Below are 11,436 nucleotides of genomic sequence, written 5' to 3' on the forward strand. Positions count from 1 at the left end.
TTCCGGAATCTATAAATTTAAGAGATATTCACTGTTAGTTGTAGATATGACTGAATGCTTCCACATTAGTCAACTACGCATTGTTTAACCTGAAGAGGATCGCAATTCGCGATCGAAACGTCGTTGTGACTAATATAATAAATGCCAGATAAAGTCACTAAATTAAGTTTATTTGAATTTCATATTTCTTCTTTATTTTATTTCATCGGCGATCGAGTCTGAAATTTCGCATACTGATAGATAAAATTTGCAACTACAGCATACTTAAATTTCAATTTTTTTCTACTTTTGGTCGGTTTATGCAGGAACCACCTCAAATGATGACCGTGATGACGTTATATTTTTTTTTTCTTTATCATCAGTGCATCAGGGGAAAAAGAGATTGCGGTCCCGCGTATCCATTCTACTCGACTCGTCACTTTAAAGCGCAGAGCCGCACGGTGGTCGACGTGCCGCTGACAGTGAAGCATCGCTTCGAAATCGTCTTGGGCACCCTCGGTCTTAATACGCGGGGCTGCGTCCCCGCGCGCCGACATCGGGAAGCGTTACCGAAGACATTACAAAACGATCTCTCGGCGGTATCGACGTCCGACGCCGAGCAATATGCCATCAAATCCCCGTAACCATCAATATCTTTTCGTTCCCGACGGAGAAAATCGTGCGGCTCGATTTCCACTCTTCCTGCAGCTCCCCCCGTCTCCCGCCGCCAACCCGTTGGAAGCACTGAAATGTTTTACATTGTAAAATCAATGCCGATATCAGAGCTACCCTCCGTTCAGTCCCCTTTCTACTGCGCACAGGACATTCTTCTACAGCCTCTTCCGGTAAATCGCACGATTATTGAAAACGCATTTTGGTATTTCTCTATCGCCGGGAGCGAGAACGAGACGCGCTTGGTTCATGCATCATTGTGTAATCTTCCGCAAAGTGATTTTGCATTCTTGCATCGCACGTGAAGAATTTAAACTGTAACTGAATGCACGTTGAATGTAGATTTTCTACCAACTCGACGTTCAGCTACAAATTAGTTTAGCGAAAAATTGTCATTACGTTCAATCGTCACGTATCAAGATTTCGTAATTTTAAGTTATTCCGAAAATGTTGCAGTAAACGCCATATTAATTACGCTGATTGTAACTTAATAACATTTATTCGCGAATGCATTTATCTGCGAGCGAGCGAGCCGAAGTGAATTGAACGTGTCGCTTAAATCCAAGGAGATATCAGAGAAAACACGGGAACTTTTTTTTTAAATGGAACCTCCGATAAAGAAACGAGAATAATTCGAACGGCGGGTAGAGATAGATACATTATGCACCGTCCAATCTCGCGGGTGATTTCCCTCCAATCGGAAGAGGGCAATCAGCCCTGTTTAAATACTCAACGGCGAGCTCGAGAGCGCCAATAAAAACTCACTTCGCGGATTGGGTAATAAAGCTCCAATCAACGGCTTAATTATTCGATTACGGCCGAGGGCAGGTGGAACGGTGGGTAGATCGGCGGCGGAAAGAACGACGGGACGAGATTCGCATCGCCGGAATTTCCGGGCTTATGGAATCGAAGATAATTAGAAATAAATAGTAACGAATCAGTTTCGGCCGCCCTCCTAGATGGGTAACTGGGTCTTATTGCTTTAATTAAAACGAGGGATGGAACGGACTGACTCTCTTCTCTCCGCGCATAAGACTCCGGCGATGGAAGTCTTACCTCGGCGCGCCCGTCCATTTCCGTTTCTTCTGCTCCTACTTCTTCTGATAGGATTGAGAGGTACTTCGAGCGTAAATTGGAAACTACGGCGGCAACGGACCGAGGCGAGTCCCTTCTCGATTGAGACAAAGTAACGTTAGTTCCTATTTATTAGTTCGCTGTTTTGCTTCGCGAGCCGTATCGGCATTTCAACGGCCCTCAATTAAATCCTCGAGAAATGGATTCGTATTTTTAAGAAATCGCAAATGTTATACCCCGAAAATAGGCGGAAACGGTTGCAAATATTTCTCAGGCGGTATAATTTATTAGTAAGTTGGAATCATTTGCACAAAGGCGTCACCTACTTACCCGGACAAAATTTACAGCCAATTCCAGTGCTAAAATATTGACGACTGCTGTAAAAATTATTTTCTATTAATAATAACATTAATGATAAAAAACATTGCTGCGGTAATAATACAGCGAAATTATTGCTTGCTTTAATACAAATTAATTTTAAATTACATTGGCTATTGAAAATTTGCTTAATATTTAAAAACGGAAGATGAGGACAGGCGATTAAAATGTTAAATGACTGAATTTATTTTTCGTGCACGACGGAACGCTGATTCCTGGCGCGGTGTCCGCTCGGATAAATGCACGCCGACGAAAACGAGAAATCATTTGGTTCCCGCGATATTAACACGGGATTTAATGACCGCGGATATCCGACGAGACGGAGAGCATGGAATATTATCGCGACACGGCCGGGAAGACGAATCGCTCCTCGCTGAAACTTTATTAAATCCACGTTCGGCAAGCGTGAGCACGATCGCTCGAAGCAGAGCGTTAATACGTTCGACAATTTTTATGCTCGTGCCCGGGCCGAAGGAAGGGAACATATTGGCGGCTTTAATGCGACATAAAATTTCACAGCCATGTCGAGCTCGGGCAATATGTATCGGCGCCGCCTGTATTGAAATACATATTTAATGTACGATAATCACCCGCTTATAGTTTCTTTTTAATGAATTTATTTCCGATATGTCCTTTTAATACTTTACGTTCACGTGATCGCGAGGCAACAATAAGTTGCCATACGAAAGAAGCAACAATAAGATTTAGATCGATGGGAAGAGACTGAAATTTTCTATTATACTTAAACAGTAAAGGGAGTTCAGTGAATTTATTTCTGATAAGTCCTTTTAATATTTTACGTTCACGTTCACGTGAAACAACAATAAGTTGCCACAAGAGAGAAGCAACGATAAGATTTAGATCGATGGGAAGAGACTGCAATTTTCTATTATACTTAAATAGTAAAGGGAAGTGTCGAAGAAGCGGTAAAATCTGGTCTCCCGTTTTGCAATAATTAAAAAATGTAACCGAATTAAACTGATGTATAATGGAAACTGTAAAACTAGATTTTTATTGCAATCTACGTGCAGCGCGTCTGAGTGCAAAATATGCGGCCGTGCGTTTTTATCTTGACTGATTCGTTAGCGACAACGTTGAATTTTGCTCGTCGCACATACACATACGTGACGACTGAAAGCAACGTCGCAAGGTGAACCAGTCGATGCCAAAAGCCACCCTTGGCGGGGCGCGCGATGAAAAGGAAAAAAAGCGCCTAACTCCGTCCACCTCGAGGGATCGAATCGTGGCGGGTCCGGAGCGGAGCCAGCCGCACTCTCCGTTTTATGCTTCGTTCCGTGTTTTTATTTACACCGCATTATTTACTTTCCGTATATCCCGCGAACGAACGCCCGGTATAAAGCGGTTAGAGGAGCCGCAGATATAAGCACACAAGCCGGTTCATTAGAGACATTTGAGCTTCTCGCGAGGAGAGCGGGTGGGGTCTGGGGGTGGTGGCGGCGGCTCTCTCCGGGGTGGTTCGGGGCTGCGAGATAGAAACGCGGGGTGGCTACGGGGGTCGGGACGGAGACGGGGGTGCCGCCTCGCGAGGGTAGTCGGGCGGAGACAGACAAAATCAACAACGAGTAACGGGAACTCCGCGATATTAATCCACTCGTCGAGTTTTCAAACTTCCTACAAAGGCACCGCACCGCGTCACCCGCCCTGCCCACCTACGCCGCCCATCCCGTAGCTATTTCCGCGCAACTGCATATTTGTAATGAAACCATAATCAATATTTTATTAGTGCCGGAGCGCGATACGGGATCTAATCTAAGGCGGAGTCTTCTCGCGGAAGTGGCGCATCGCGGGCTTTTCGGGAAAGGATCTCTACTCATTTCGTGTATTTAACAATAAGTGTTACTTAAATACGGCACTGCTTACACAGTCGTACGAATGACTCGCGTGACGTGCGCTAGTCTGCGTGACGGATGCTGCGGTTCCCTTTGATTGTAATTCGAGACTGCGCTTTTATCAAATTTATCGCAGTAACACGTACCCGATAGCACTTCGTAGTACAATTCCAGTTATTATTGAGTCAGCTCCAGCCCGAATACTCTGCGTTTCATTGCGTTATTATCAATCCGCGAAACGTGATGTTTGCTCAAGGAATTTTCTCTAATTAATTAAAAGGATTGCTCATTGTTTCATTACAAATATTGTTTCTACAAATATGTCTGAAATCTATTTTATTACATGTTAGTTGGCGGCCGAAACGATGAATAACAGTGGTAATATTATTGCGCGGGGTGTTCTGTAATTTAGAAAAAGATTCTCGATCGCAAATCGACCTGTTATTGAAATTACTGATGCAGTACGGGACACTTTGTACGTGCCGATTTATTCTCTTGCAAATGGCTCAAATTGGTCAAACTGCATTATCGCTTTCGAGGAAGAAAACGATCTTGCAAGGCGGACTCTGCGTGGAAGCAATCGATGCTGACGCTGTGCGCGCCGGCGGCGTAGGTGAATCGTTAAGCTGTTAAAAGTGTCACTGACTTACGACGATTAGTCACCGGGGCCAATTGACCCGATATGATGGCCCGGGGTATTCTTGTACACGACGGCCCGGTGTCAATTGCGGCACGCGCCAACAATCCATACGCGGTCTTCGTGATCCGCTTACAAACGACCGCGAATTACGTCACCGTCGAATGTGGTTTAATTATCGAGGACGCGCGGCCGATCGTAAAGCGTGCGTATTTTTAGCCACGTTATTATTGGCACGGATCTTCTCCTTGTCGCGAACGTTACGGGCAATAAGGAGTACAAACTGCTGACCGATCTCTCGTAGGAGGCGACAGGTGCCTCGCGTATAGATCACATCTCAATAACAGCAGCCTGCGTAACCGTTGCCAAATGATTCGAGAGGGTGGTATTAATTTATTATAATTTTACACAATCGTAGCCTCCTCGGGCAATTTGTTCTCGACAATGGCTCCCGAGATTGCACGTGCAACAAATTGTCCTTAATTAGAGAATTATTTTAATGGCCGTTTGTTTCTGACGCGAGTTGATAAAGAAATTAACTAATTATACAAGGGGCATTATCCGCGTTATTTTTTCCTCGGTGCAAGGAACTGCACGTACTAATCATATGAGCGCATACCGCCTTAAAAAAGTCACATATTCGCTCTTCGTATAATTAATTGTGTGCCTGCGCGAGATGAAAATTATCATTAACGTAATGTTACTCTTACCGGCGGAGAAAAAGCGAGAAAACATTCTGTCGCATTCGGCGAGGTTTACCAAGGGAAACCGACGAAAAGGTAGGGGGGGGGGGGGGGAGAGGCATGATTCTCCGAATCGAATGCATTAAGATAATTAATTATAAAATCCACGAGAAACGAGCGGAGCGGCCGAGAACAGCGGAGCGGCCGGAGCGCCGCGATGCAAAAATATGGACGCACATCGAGTAGAGCCTCTGTTCATTGCTCCGTTTCCCCTTCGCCGTCGCTGCAGCTTTCATTTACTCAGTTAGCCTCGTTTCAAGAGACACAAATTAGAACGAGAAAATGCAGATTTTACAAAATACTTACCGGAGTAAATCGCTCGTGAATTGAGGTAGAATAATACGGGGAAAGTGGCCCCGAAAATACCTGGCGACCGCATTATAGGGCCCGAATGTGCGCGTAGAAATTAACGTTAATTAGCCGCGGCCTGATGACAGCGCCTTTACAGCGCGCGTCGCTATCTGAAAGATTAATGAACGTAGGATGCCCAACTTGTTGTGGAAAAATTACTTTCGGTTATATTCCTCTCGTGACTCAACGTGATTGAATCAGAGACAGAAATAGCGATGATCATCGGATTGCCAATTGTATTGGCGAATGTTCATTTAGCCCCGAGTGTCGCAGAACGAAGTGTGGTCCGTATTAATAACCTCACGCCTCGTAGCTGCTATCGCATAACCAATCAATCAATTTAAATGCCCCGAATAGGATAAGGAGGAAAATTGCAATGTCGTCTACCTCGGCATTGCCGTCAATACAGATTTATCCAGTGTACCAGCATAAATGAGTACGGTGTCTTTTCAAATGTACATAAATTGTAAATTTATGTATGCGATTTGTAGTTTGGGAAACGTCTGTAATAATATATTTACGATCGAAAACGATGCTTCATCCGCGCGAGGCTGTCATTGATTACTTGGGATGGGGGGGGGGCGGCGGGAGAGGGAGGGGGGCGGAACGTTAATGTTAATCTGAAGGAAATGAACGCGAATGACCTGCAGTTCGTTGCCGGATCGAAAGTCGTCGTCATAGCTCTCGCAGACTCCTTAAGATCCGTTCGCTCGTAAATTTCTCCTCGTTTGCCAAAGGGTTAATGCGTCTGACTGTATCCCAGGAGGAAATCTTGAAATGCAATATTCTACAATATTCACTGACGAGGGAACGAAGGTCGGAGGAGCGGTGGGAGCGGCGGAAAAGACGACGGATGGCGAAAGGGGGGGCGAGGAGAGGAGGAGTAGGAAAGGGAGAGACTTGGACTTTTACCACGGCTCAATATTGGTACTCCGACAGCGTCTTCCTTCGCTCACTTCCTCTCAATCTTCTTCCCCGTGTTCGTTCCCCGTCTCGCGCCCTCGCACTATTTCTCCCACTCTCTCGGAGGAAGTTACTTGACAACTGTTATTTGCATTTCTATCCTATTGAAGAAAATATCTAATAAAGTTTCGCGAGCGGCGCCATCTTGGGGGAGACCGGCTTCTCCTCGCCCTCCCCCTGTCGTTCCCGGCCAACCCATCAGAATCTGTACTCCAAGTCATATTCTGTGAAGCAATGTCTCGAAAGTACTCCCGTAAGTTCTAATAGTTCGATGGACGTGGTTGCGAACAATGTCGAGTAAGGTTTGGCCTGAACATATTTCTAAGCGAATATCTCGTTTGCAGAACTTTATTTCAGACGCCGATCCAATTGCATCTTTGTTTTTGTTTGTAGCATCGCTCGTCTTACTTTGTATCAAATTAAATCCCACCAAGCAATTAAATCTCACGTTTAAATACATACATATATATCTTATGTAATATTTACGCGATGTTAGCGAGATGATAATTAGACATTGTCAACAGTTTAAAGACGGCGATTTCAACTCGAGCTTTTTCGCGAACGTATATTGAAGAACCAAATTGAGCGAGGCTTATTGTCGCCAGTGGTAATTAAAACGGGGAAATTCCTTTGAAAATCGACCAAACTTGCATAAAAAGTGATATATATTTAAGTCGCAACGTTTCGACCTCTTTATCAGTGTAGTTGTAATCGATATATCGAGTGTAGCTATAACTAAACAGTTTTATTCGAGATCCACTAACGTACGGTTGCTGTTCGAAAAAATTTTAGAAACTGACATCGCTATTAAAAATCCACTGACTACCGAGATATATATGACATTATGAATTTGCTGCCACAGACTCATGAACTCATTCTGTTTTAGCATAAAATCAATTTGTTCAGTCAACATTAGATTGTACTTGAAAAGAACCCGATAAAGAGGTCGAAACGTTGTGACTTAAATATGTATCACTTTTTGTGCCAGTTTGGTTGATTTTTAAAAGAATTTCCCCGTGTATATTGAGGAACGTCGGGTCGTCATATGGATGATTGCAGGTATTTTGCGCCCCGCGATAAGTCGTAAATTCGCGGCACGAGAGCTCGTAAAAGGAATCCGAAGTGCGAGCCTTACCCCGAATCCCCGCGTAATCACGAGCCCCTTAACCACGGATGAACTCGTCGCCTCGTCGATTCAGAAAGTATTTGCCTTGCCTATCGTATAAGTAAACTGCGAATTTGTCTTTGAAGATGATGCGAAGTCGAAGAAATGTTTGGCTACATGAAAATATAAATTTCTTACTATCAAACGTGACAAGGCCCTAATTCGTAATTTATGTGTCTCATGTTAATCACAAAAGTAATATAATTGAAGATAAAAAATTTCTCAAGCTATTCATTATTTGCCAAATACAAATTGTACGAATATTTCACGGGTATATCAGAATTTCTTGGAACAAATAATTTCTAAAATTTCTATTGCTCATTTTACTTTCCATCAAATTTTCGAACTGAATTAACTTAAAAATAGCTATACGTTATAATGAGAGCAATTTTGAGAAAAATCGTGAAACAGTGAGCAAGATATTTCTCATGTAATCAAATTCGTCAATCACAGCTACGACTTTCAATTAATTTTTTACAGGATGCAGACGTGACCATGTTCGACATCCGTGCGAGATGAAAATTGCGTACTGGTTGATTTTTATGTAAGCGTGATACTTTTTCAAAAAAAACCTTGTATATAGTATAATCGCGACAGAGATATATCGAGGGTAGCTATAACTAAACAGCGCAATGGGATGGCTAGCAGCCGTCATCAGCGAGTGAAGTTTGTCGGTAGCACAATGCAGCGGCAACGTCTGATTCAGGCGATGTTATGAAATCAGTAAACAGCCGTCTTCTCTCTCTCTTACCGTGCACTTACGTCGAAACTCGTCAGTCACACGCGCATACGTGCGTGTGTATCGGTAGGTGCGTTAGATGTAGATTCCGCAGCCACAGGCGGGGTGGTAAGACACGTTTCTCCACGCGGTGGCATCGCAGGAGGAGGATCGCTCATTCAATACGGGCGTATTGTTCGGGTCTTATCGTAATATCTCATAATTAATATCTCCGCATTGTGGTATGGATGGATAGGCAGGATTCGCTGCCAGACCCAACTGATAGCGAAAGCATTTGTACCCGGCAGCTCTCCATTTCTCGCTTCCCCTCTCTCTCTCCCTCTCTCTCTCTCTTCCTTAGCTATCCTTACGCGTTCATCCACCTTCTCTGTCCTCGTCTTTGACGCAACGACCAAAGCTTGGCGTTCACTTCCACTAGGTCCCATGAAAATCTTGTTCTTAGACCGCCAGACGATCCCGAATATCGATAAGCCGTGGATCTTGAGCGGGATAACGGTGGAAGTCTTACGACGAATCAACGAACGGGTCGTGCTCAGAGACGATTGTAATGGCCGCTTTGATGTATCGTCGAAATAAATTAACGAGTACTAATTGTGACGTTCCATCGGTCGCGTTTAATTTCCCGATAATCCAAATGCACGCGAACGAAACCTCTCATATTTTAAAAGAATACAGAGAATGCGACGTCTCAAATGGTAATCTAATAGTAGTTAGAGGCGAAGCGTTTCAACGTTGGGCTAATTATTTAGCACAGTGTTAGCTGAGCACTTACAACACCGTGTTATGCCAGAATACGTCAAAGCCGCAGAGCTAATCAAAATACGTGTACGACGGATAGATGTTCTGTGATTTGTCTGGTCCATTGAGACGCCGACCTTCCTTCCCTTGATCCTCAAGGAGTATTTCGCCGGACCTAGGGGGACACCGGCCGAGAAACGGCACTAAGGGGCTTTTGAGATCGGACGACGACTCCTGGTGCTCGCGGTCGAAGGGAGAGGCTCGCTTGTCCAAATGTCGGAATAGACGATAAACAGACGGATAGAGAGCCGTCACAGACGACCGTATCCGCTTGTAAGCTCAATGCTTGGCAGAATTCCTAAGACGCCGCGAGTCCTTGAGCGGATATATCCGTATGTGCTCGGTGTAATTGAACGCATACACCATTGCTGGAACAGTCACACGTTGACGCTCCTTGATACATTAAGCGCGATTACGTTCGCGCATCTTTCCTCTCGAAACTCAATTTTGTCGTAACAAGATTGAATTTCGAAAGTTTCGGGTACGACGGCGGTTGAGATCAACGACGATCAGAGAGAAATTCGACTTTTTCCAACTACCAGTTGGTGCTTTTCACGTTTGTCTCCAACATCGTAACGTGTTATTGAACTTAATATAATTATGCCTCAGTGGTCGAATTGGTGAGACGCCCGCCTAGAGTGTAGGGAGGTCCAGGTTCAAACCCTGGCTGAGGTAATATTTTTCGCAATAAATTTTATGTATTATTAAAAATGTCAGGTATGGTCACGAAAACACTGACGTTGTTAATTACCGCTGGCGACATTGAAGAATATTCTGATTAGTTAATCTTAATATAATTATGACTTGTGTATTAAATGACACGAGTACAGCTCGATTTTAACACGATCGCCTCCTCGTAAGACGATCATAAGCAAAGGTTTAGTGCAGGATGTTGAATCGCGCAAAATGCAAAATGCAAAATCAGCCGGCGAAATACGCGTTGCAACTGAAATAAAAGGTTACAATTCAGCCGAAGTTATTTAAAAAGTAATTTAATTCCAATGCGCAGTTTGCTGCGTCCTCGCCTCTGACTGGAATATTTAATTTCTTACTGAAGAATTAGCGCGATGAGAAGTTGAGAGGAACACTCGATATTCCCATTTCCTCAGTAGCCACGAGGAGAATAATGCAGGATGGATAAGTCGAAGGACCAAACCAAAACAAGCTGCGCAACAGTTAAGGCAGATCCTGTTTGAATATTGTTACCTTAACGAGGCGCAAGTATTTGCTTTGGAGATGTAATCCAGTGTACCGCTCGGAATATGAACGGCTTGGCGAATTACAGCGGTGTTTCGATTCTAAATCGACGAAAAGCCTTCGTTAATTGGCTTGGAATTTGCATTCGTTGTTTGAACGTCAACGAGCTGTAAAATTGCACGTTAAAGTTACAAATGGTTAGTTCCGAGGCTATTTTCTCATATTTCTGATATGTAATGGTCAAACTAACAGATTTTTTTTATACCAGACAATTTGTGATATTAATTTTGCCATTCAGTAATTTGACAATAGTAACATTTCTCTCGTTTTGCATTAAAAGCAATCTAAATTAATCGAAATATTGTTGCAGTCGGTACTATTTGGGCCTGAATTGTCCATAACTCTCGTAATCTTGTGCACGAGGAAAAGGAAGAATGATTTCGGCGTGACTCGCGAGTCGGATTGGTAAAATATCGAGCCTACCGGAAATGGCCACCGCTAACAACAAGCGTGATGCAGGAAGGCCGTGGCCGCGCGATTCGACTATCTTTTACGGGGCGAAAGGGGTAGAGAGAAGAGGTAGTTTTCGGGGTACGGGCCGAGGCGAGGAATACGAGAGAAAGGACGATGGAGTTGGGGGTGGCTGGGAAGATAAGGCGAATCAAACCGTAAATAACCGCGGAACGGCGGAAAGGAAAGGGAGCGAGAGGCACGGAGTGGCGTCGGGGGGTGGCGAAGGAAGGGCCGAGGGTGAGGGGTACGACGCCTCGCCAGCTGCAAAACTCGCCGAGTTTTATAGTTGAATCGCATGACTCCGAATCTCCATACATTCCGCGCCTTCTCCCTTTTGCCGCTCACCCCCTTTCTCGCCGCCGTCCCCCCCCCCCCCC

General features: G+C 44.4%; 1 pseudogene; it reads left to right on the forward strand.

Moving 5' to 3' along the window:
* Window positions 1–11,034: 11,034 nt before the first annotated feature.
* The window catches only part of LOC105564979, a 13,471-nt pseudogene continuing 13,069 nt past the window's right edge, over window positions 11,035–11,436 (forward strand).

Source organism: Vollenhovia emeryi, unplaced genomic scaffold (assembly GCF_000949405.1).
Source record: "Vollenhovia emeryi isolate VEMERY1.0 unplaced genomic scaffold, V.emery_V1.0 DF939157.1, whole genome shotgun sequence".
NCBI classification, from domain to species: domain Eukaryota; kingdom Metazoa; phylum Arthropoda; class Insecta; order Hymenoptera; family Formicidae; genus Vollenhovia; species Vollenhovia emeryi.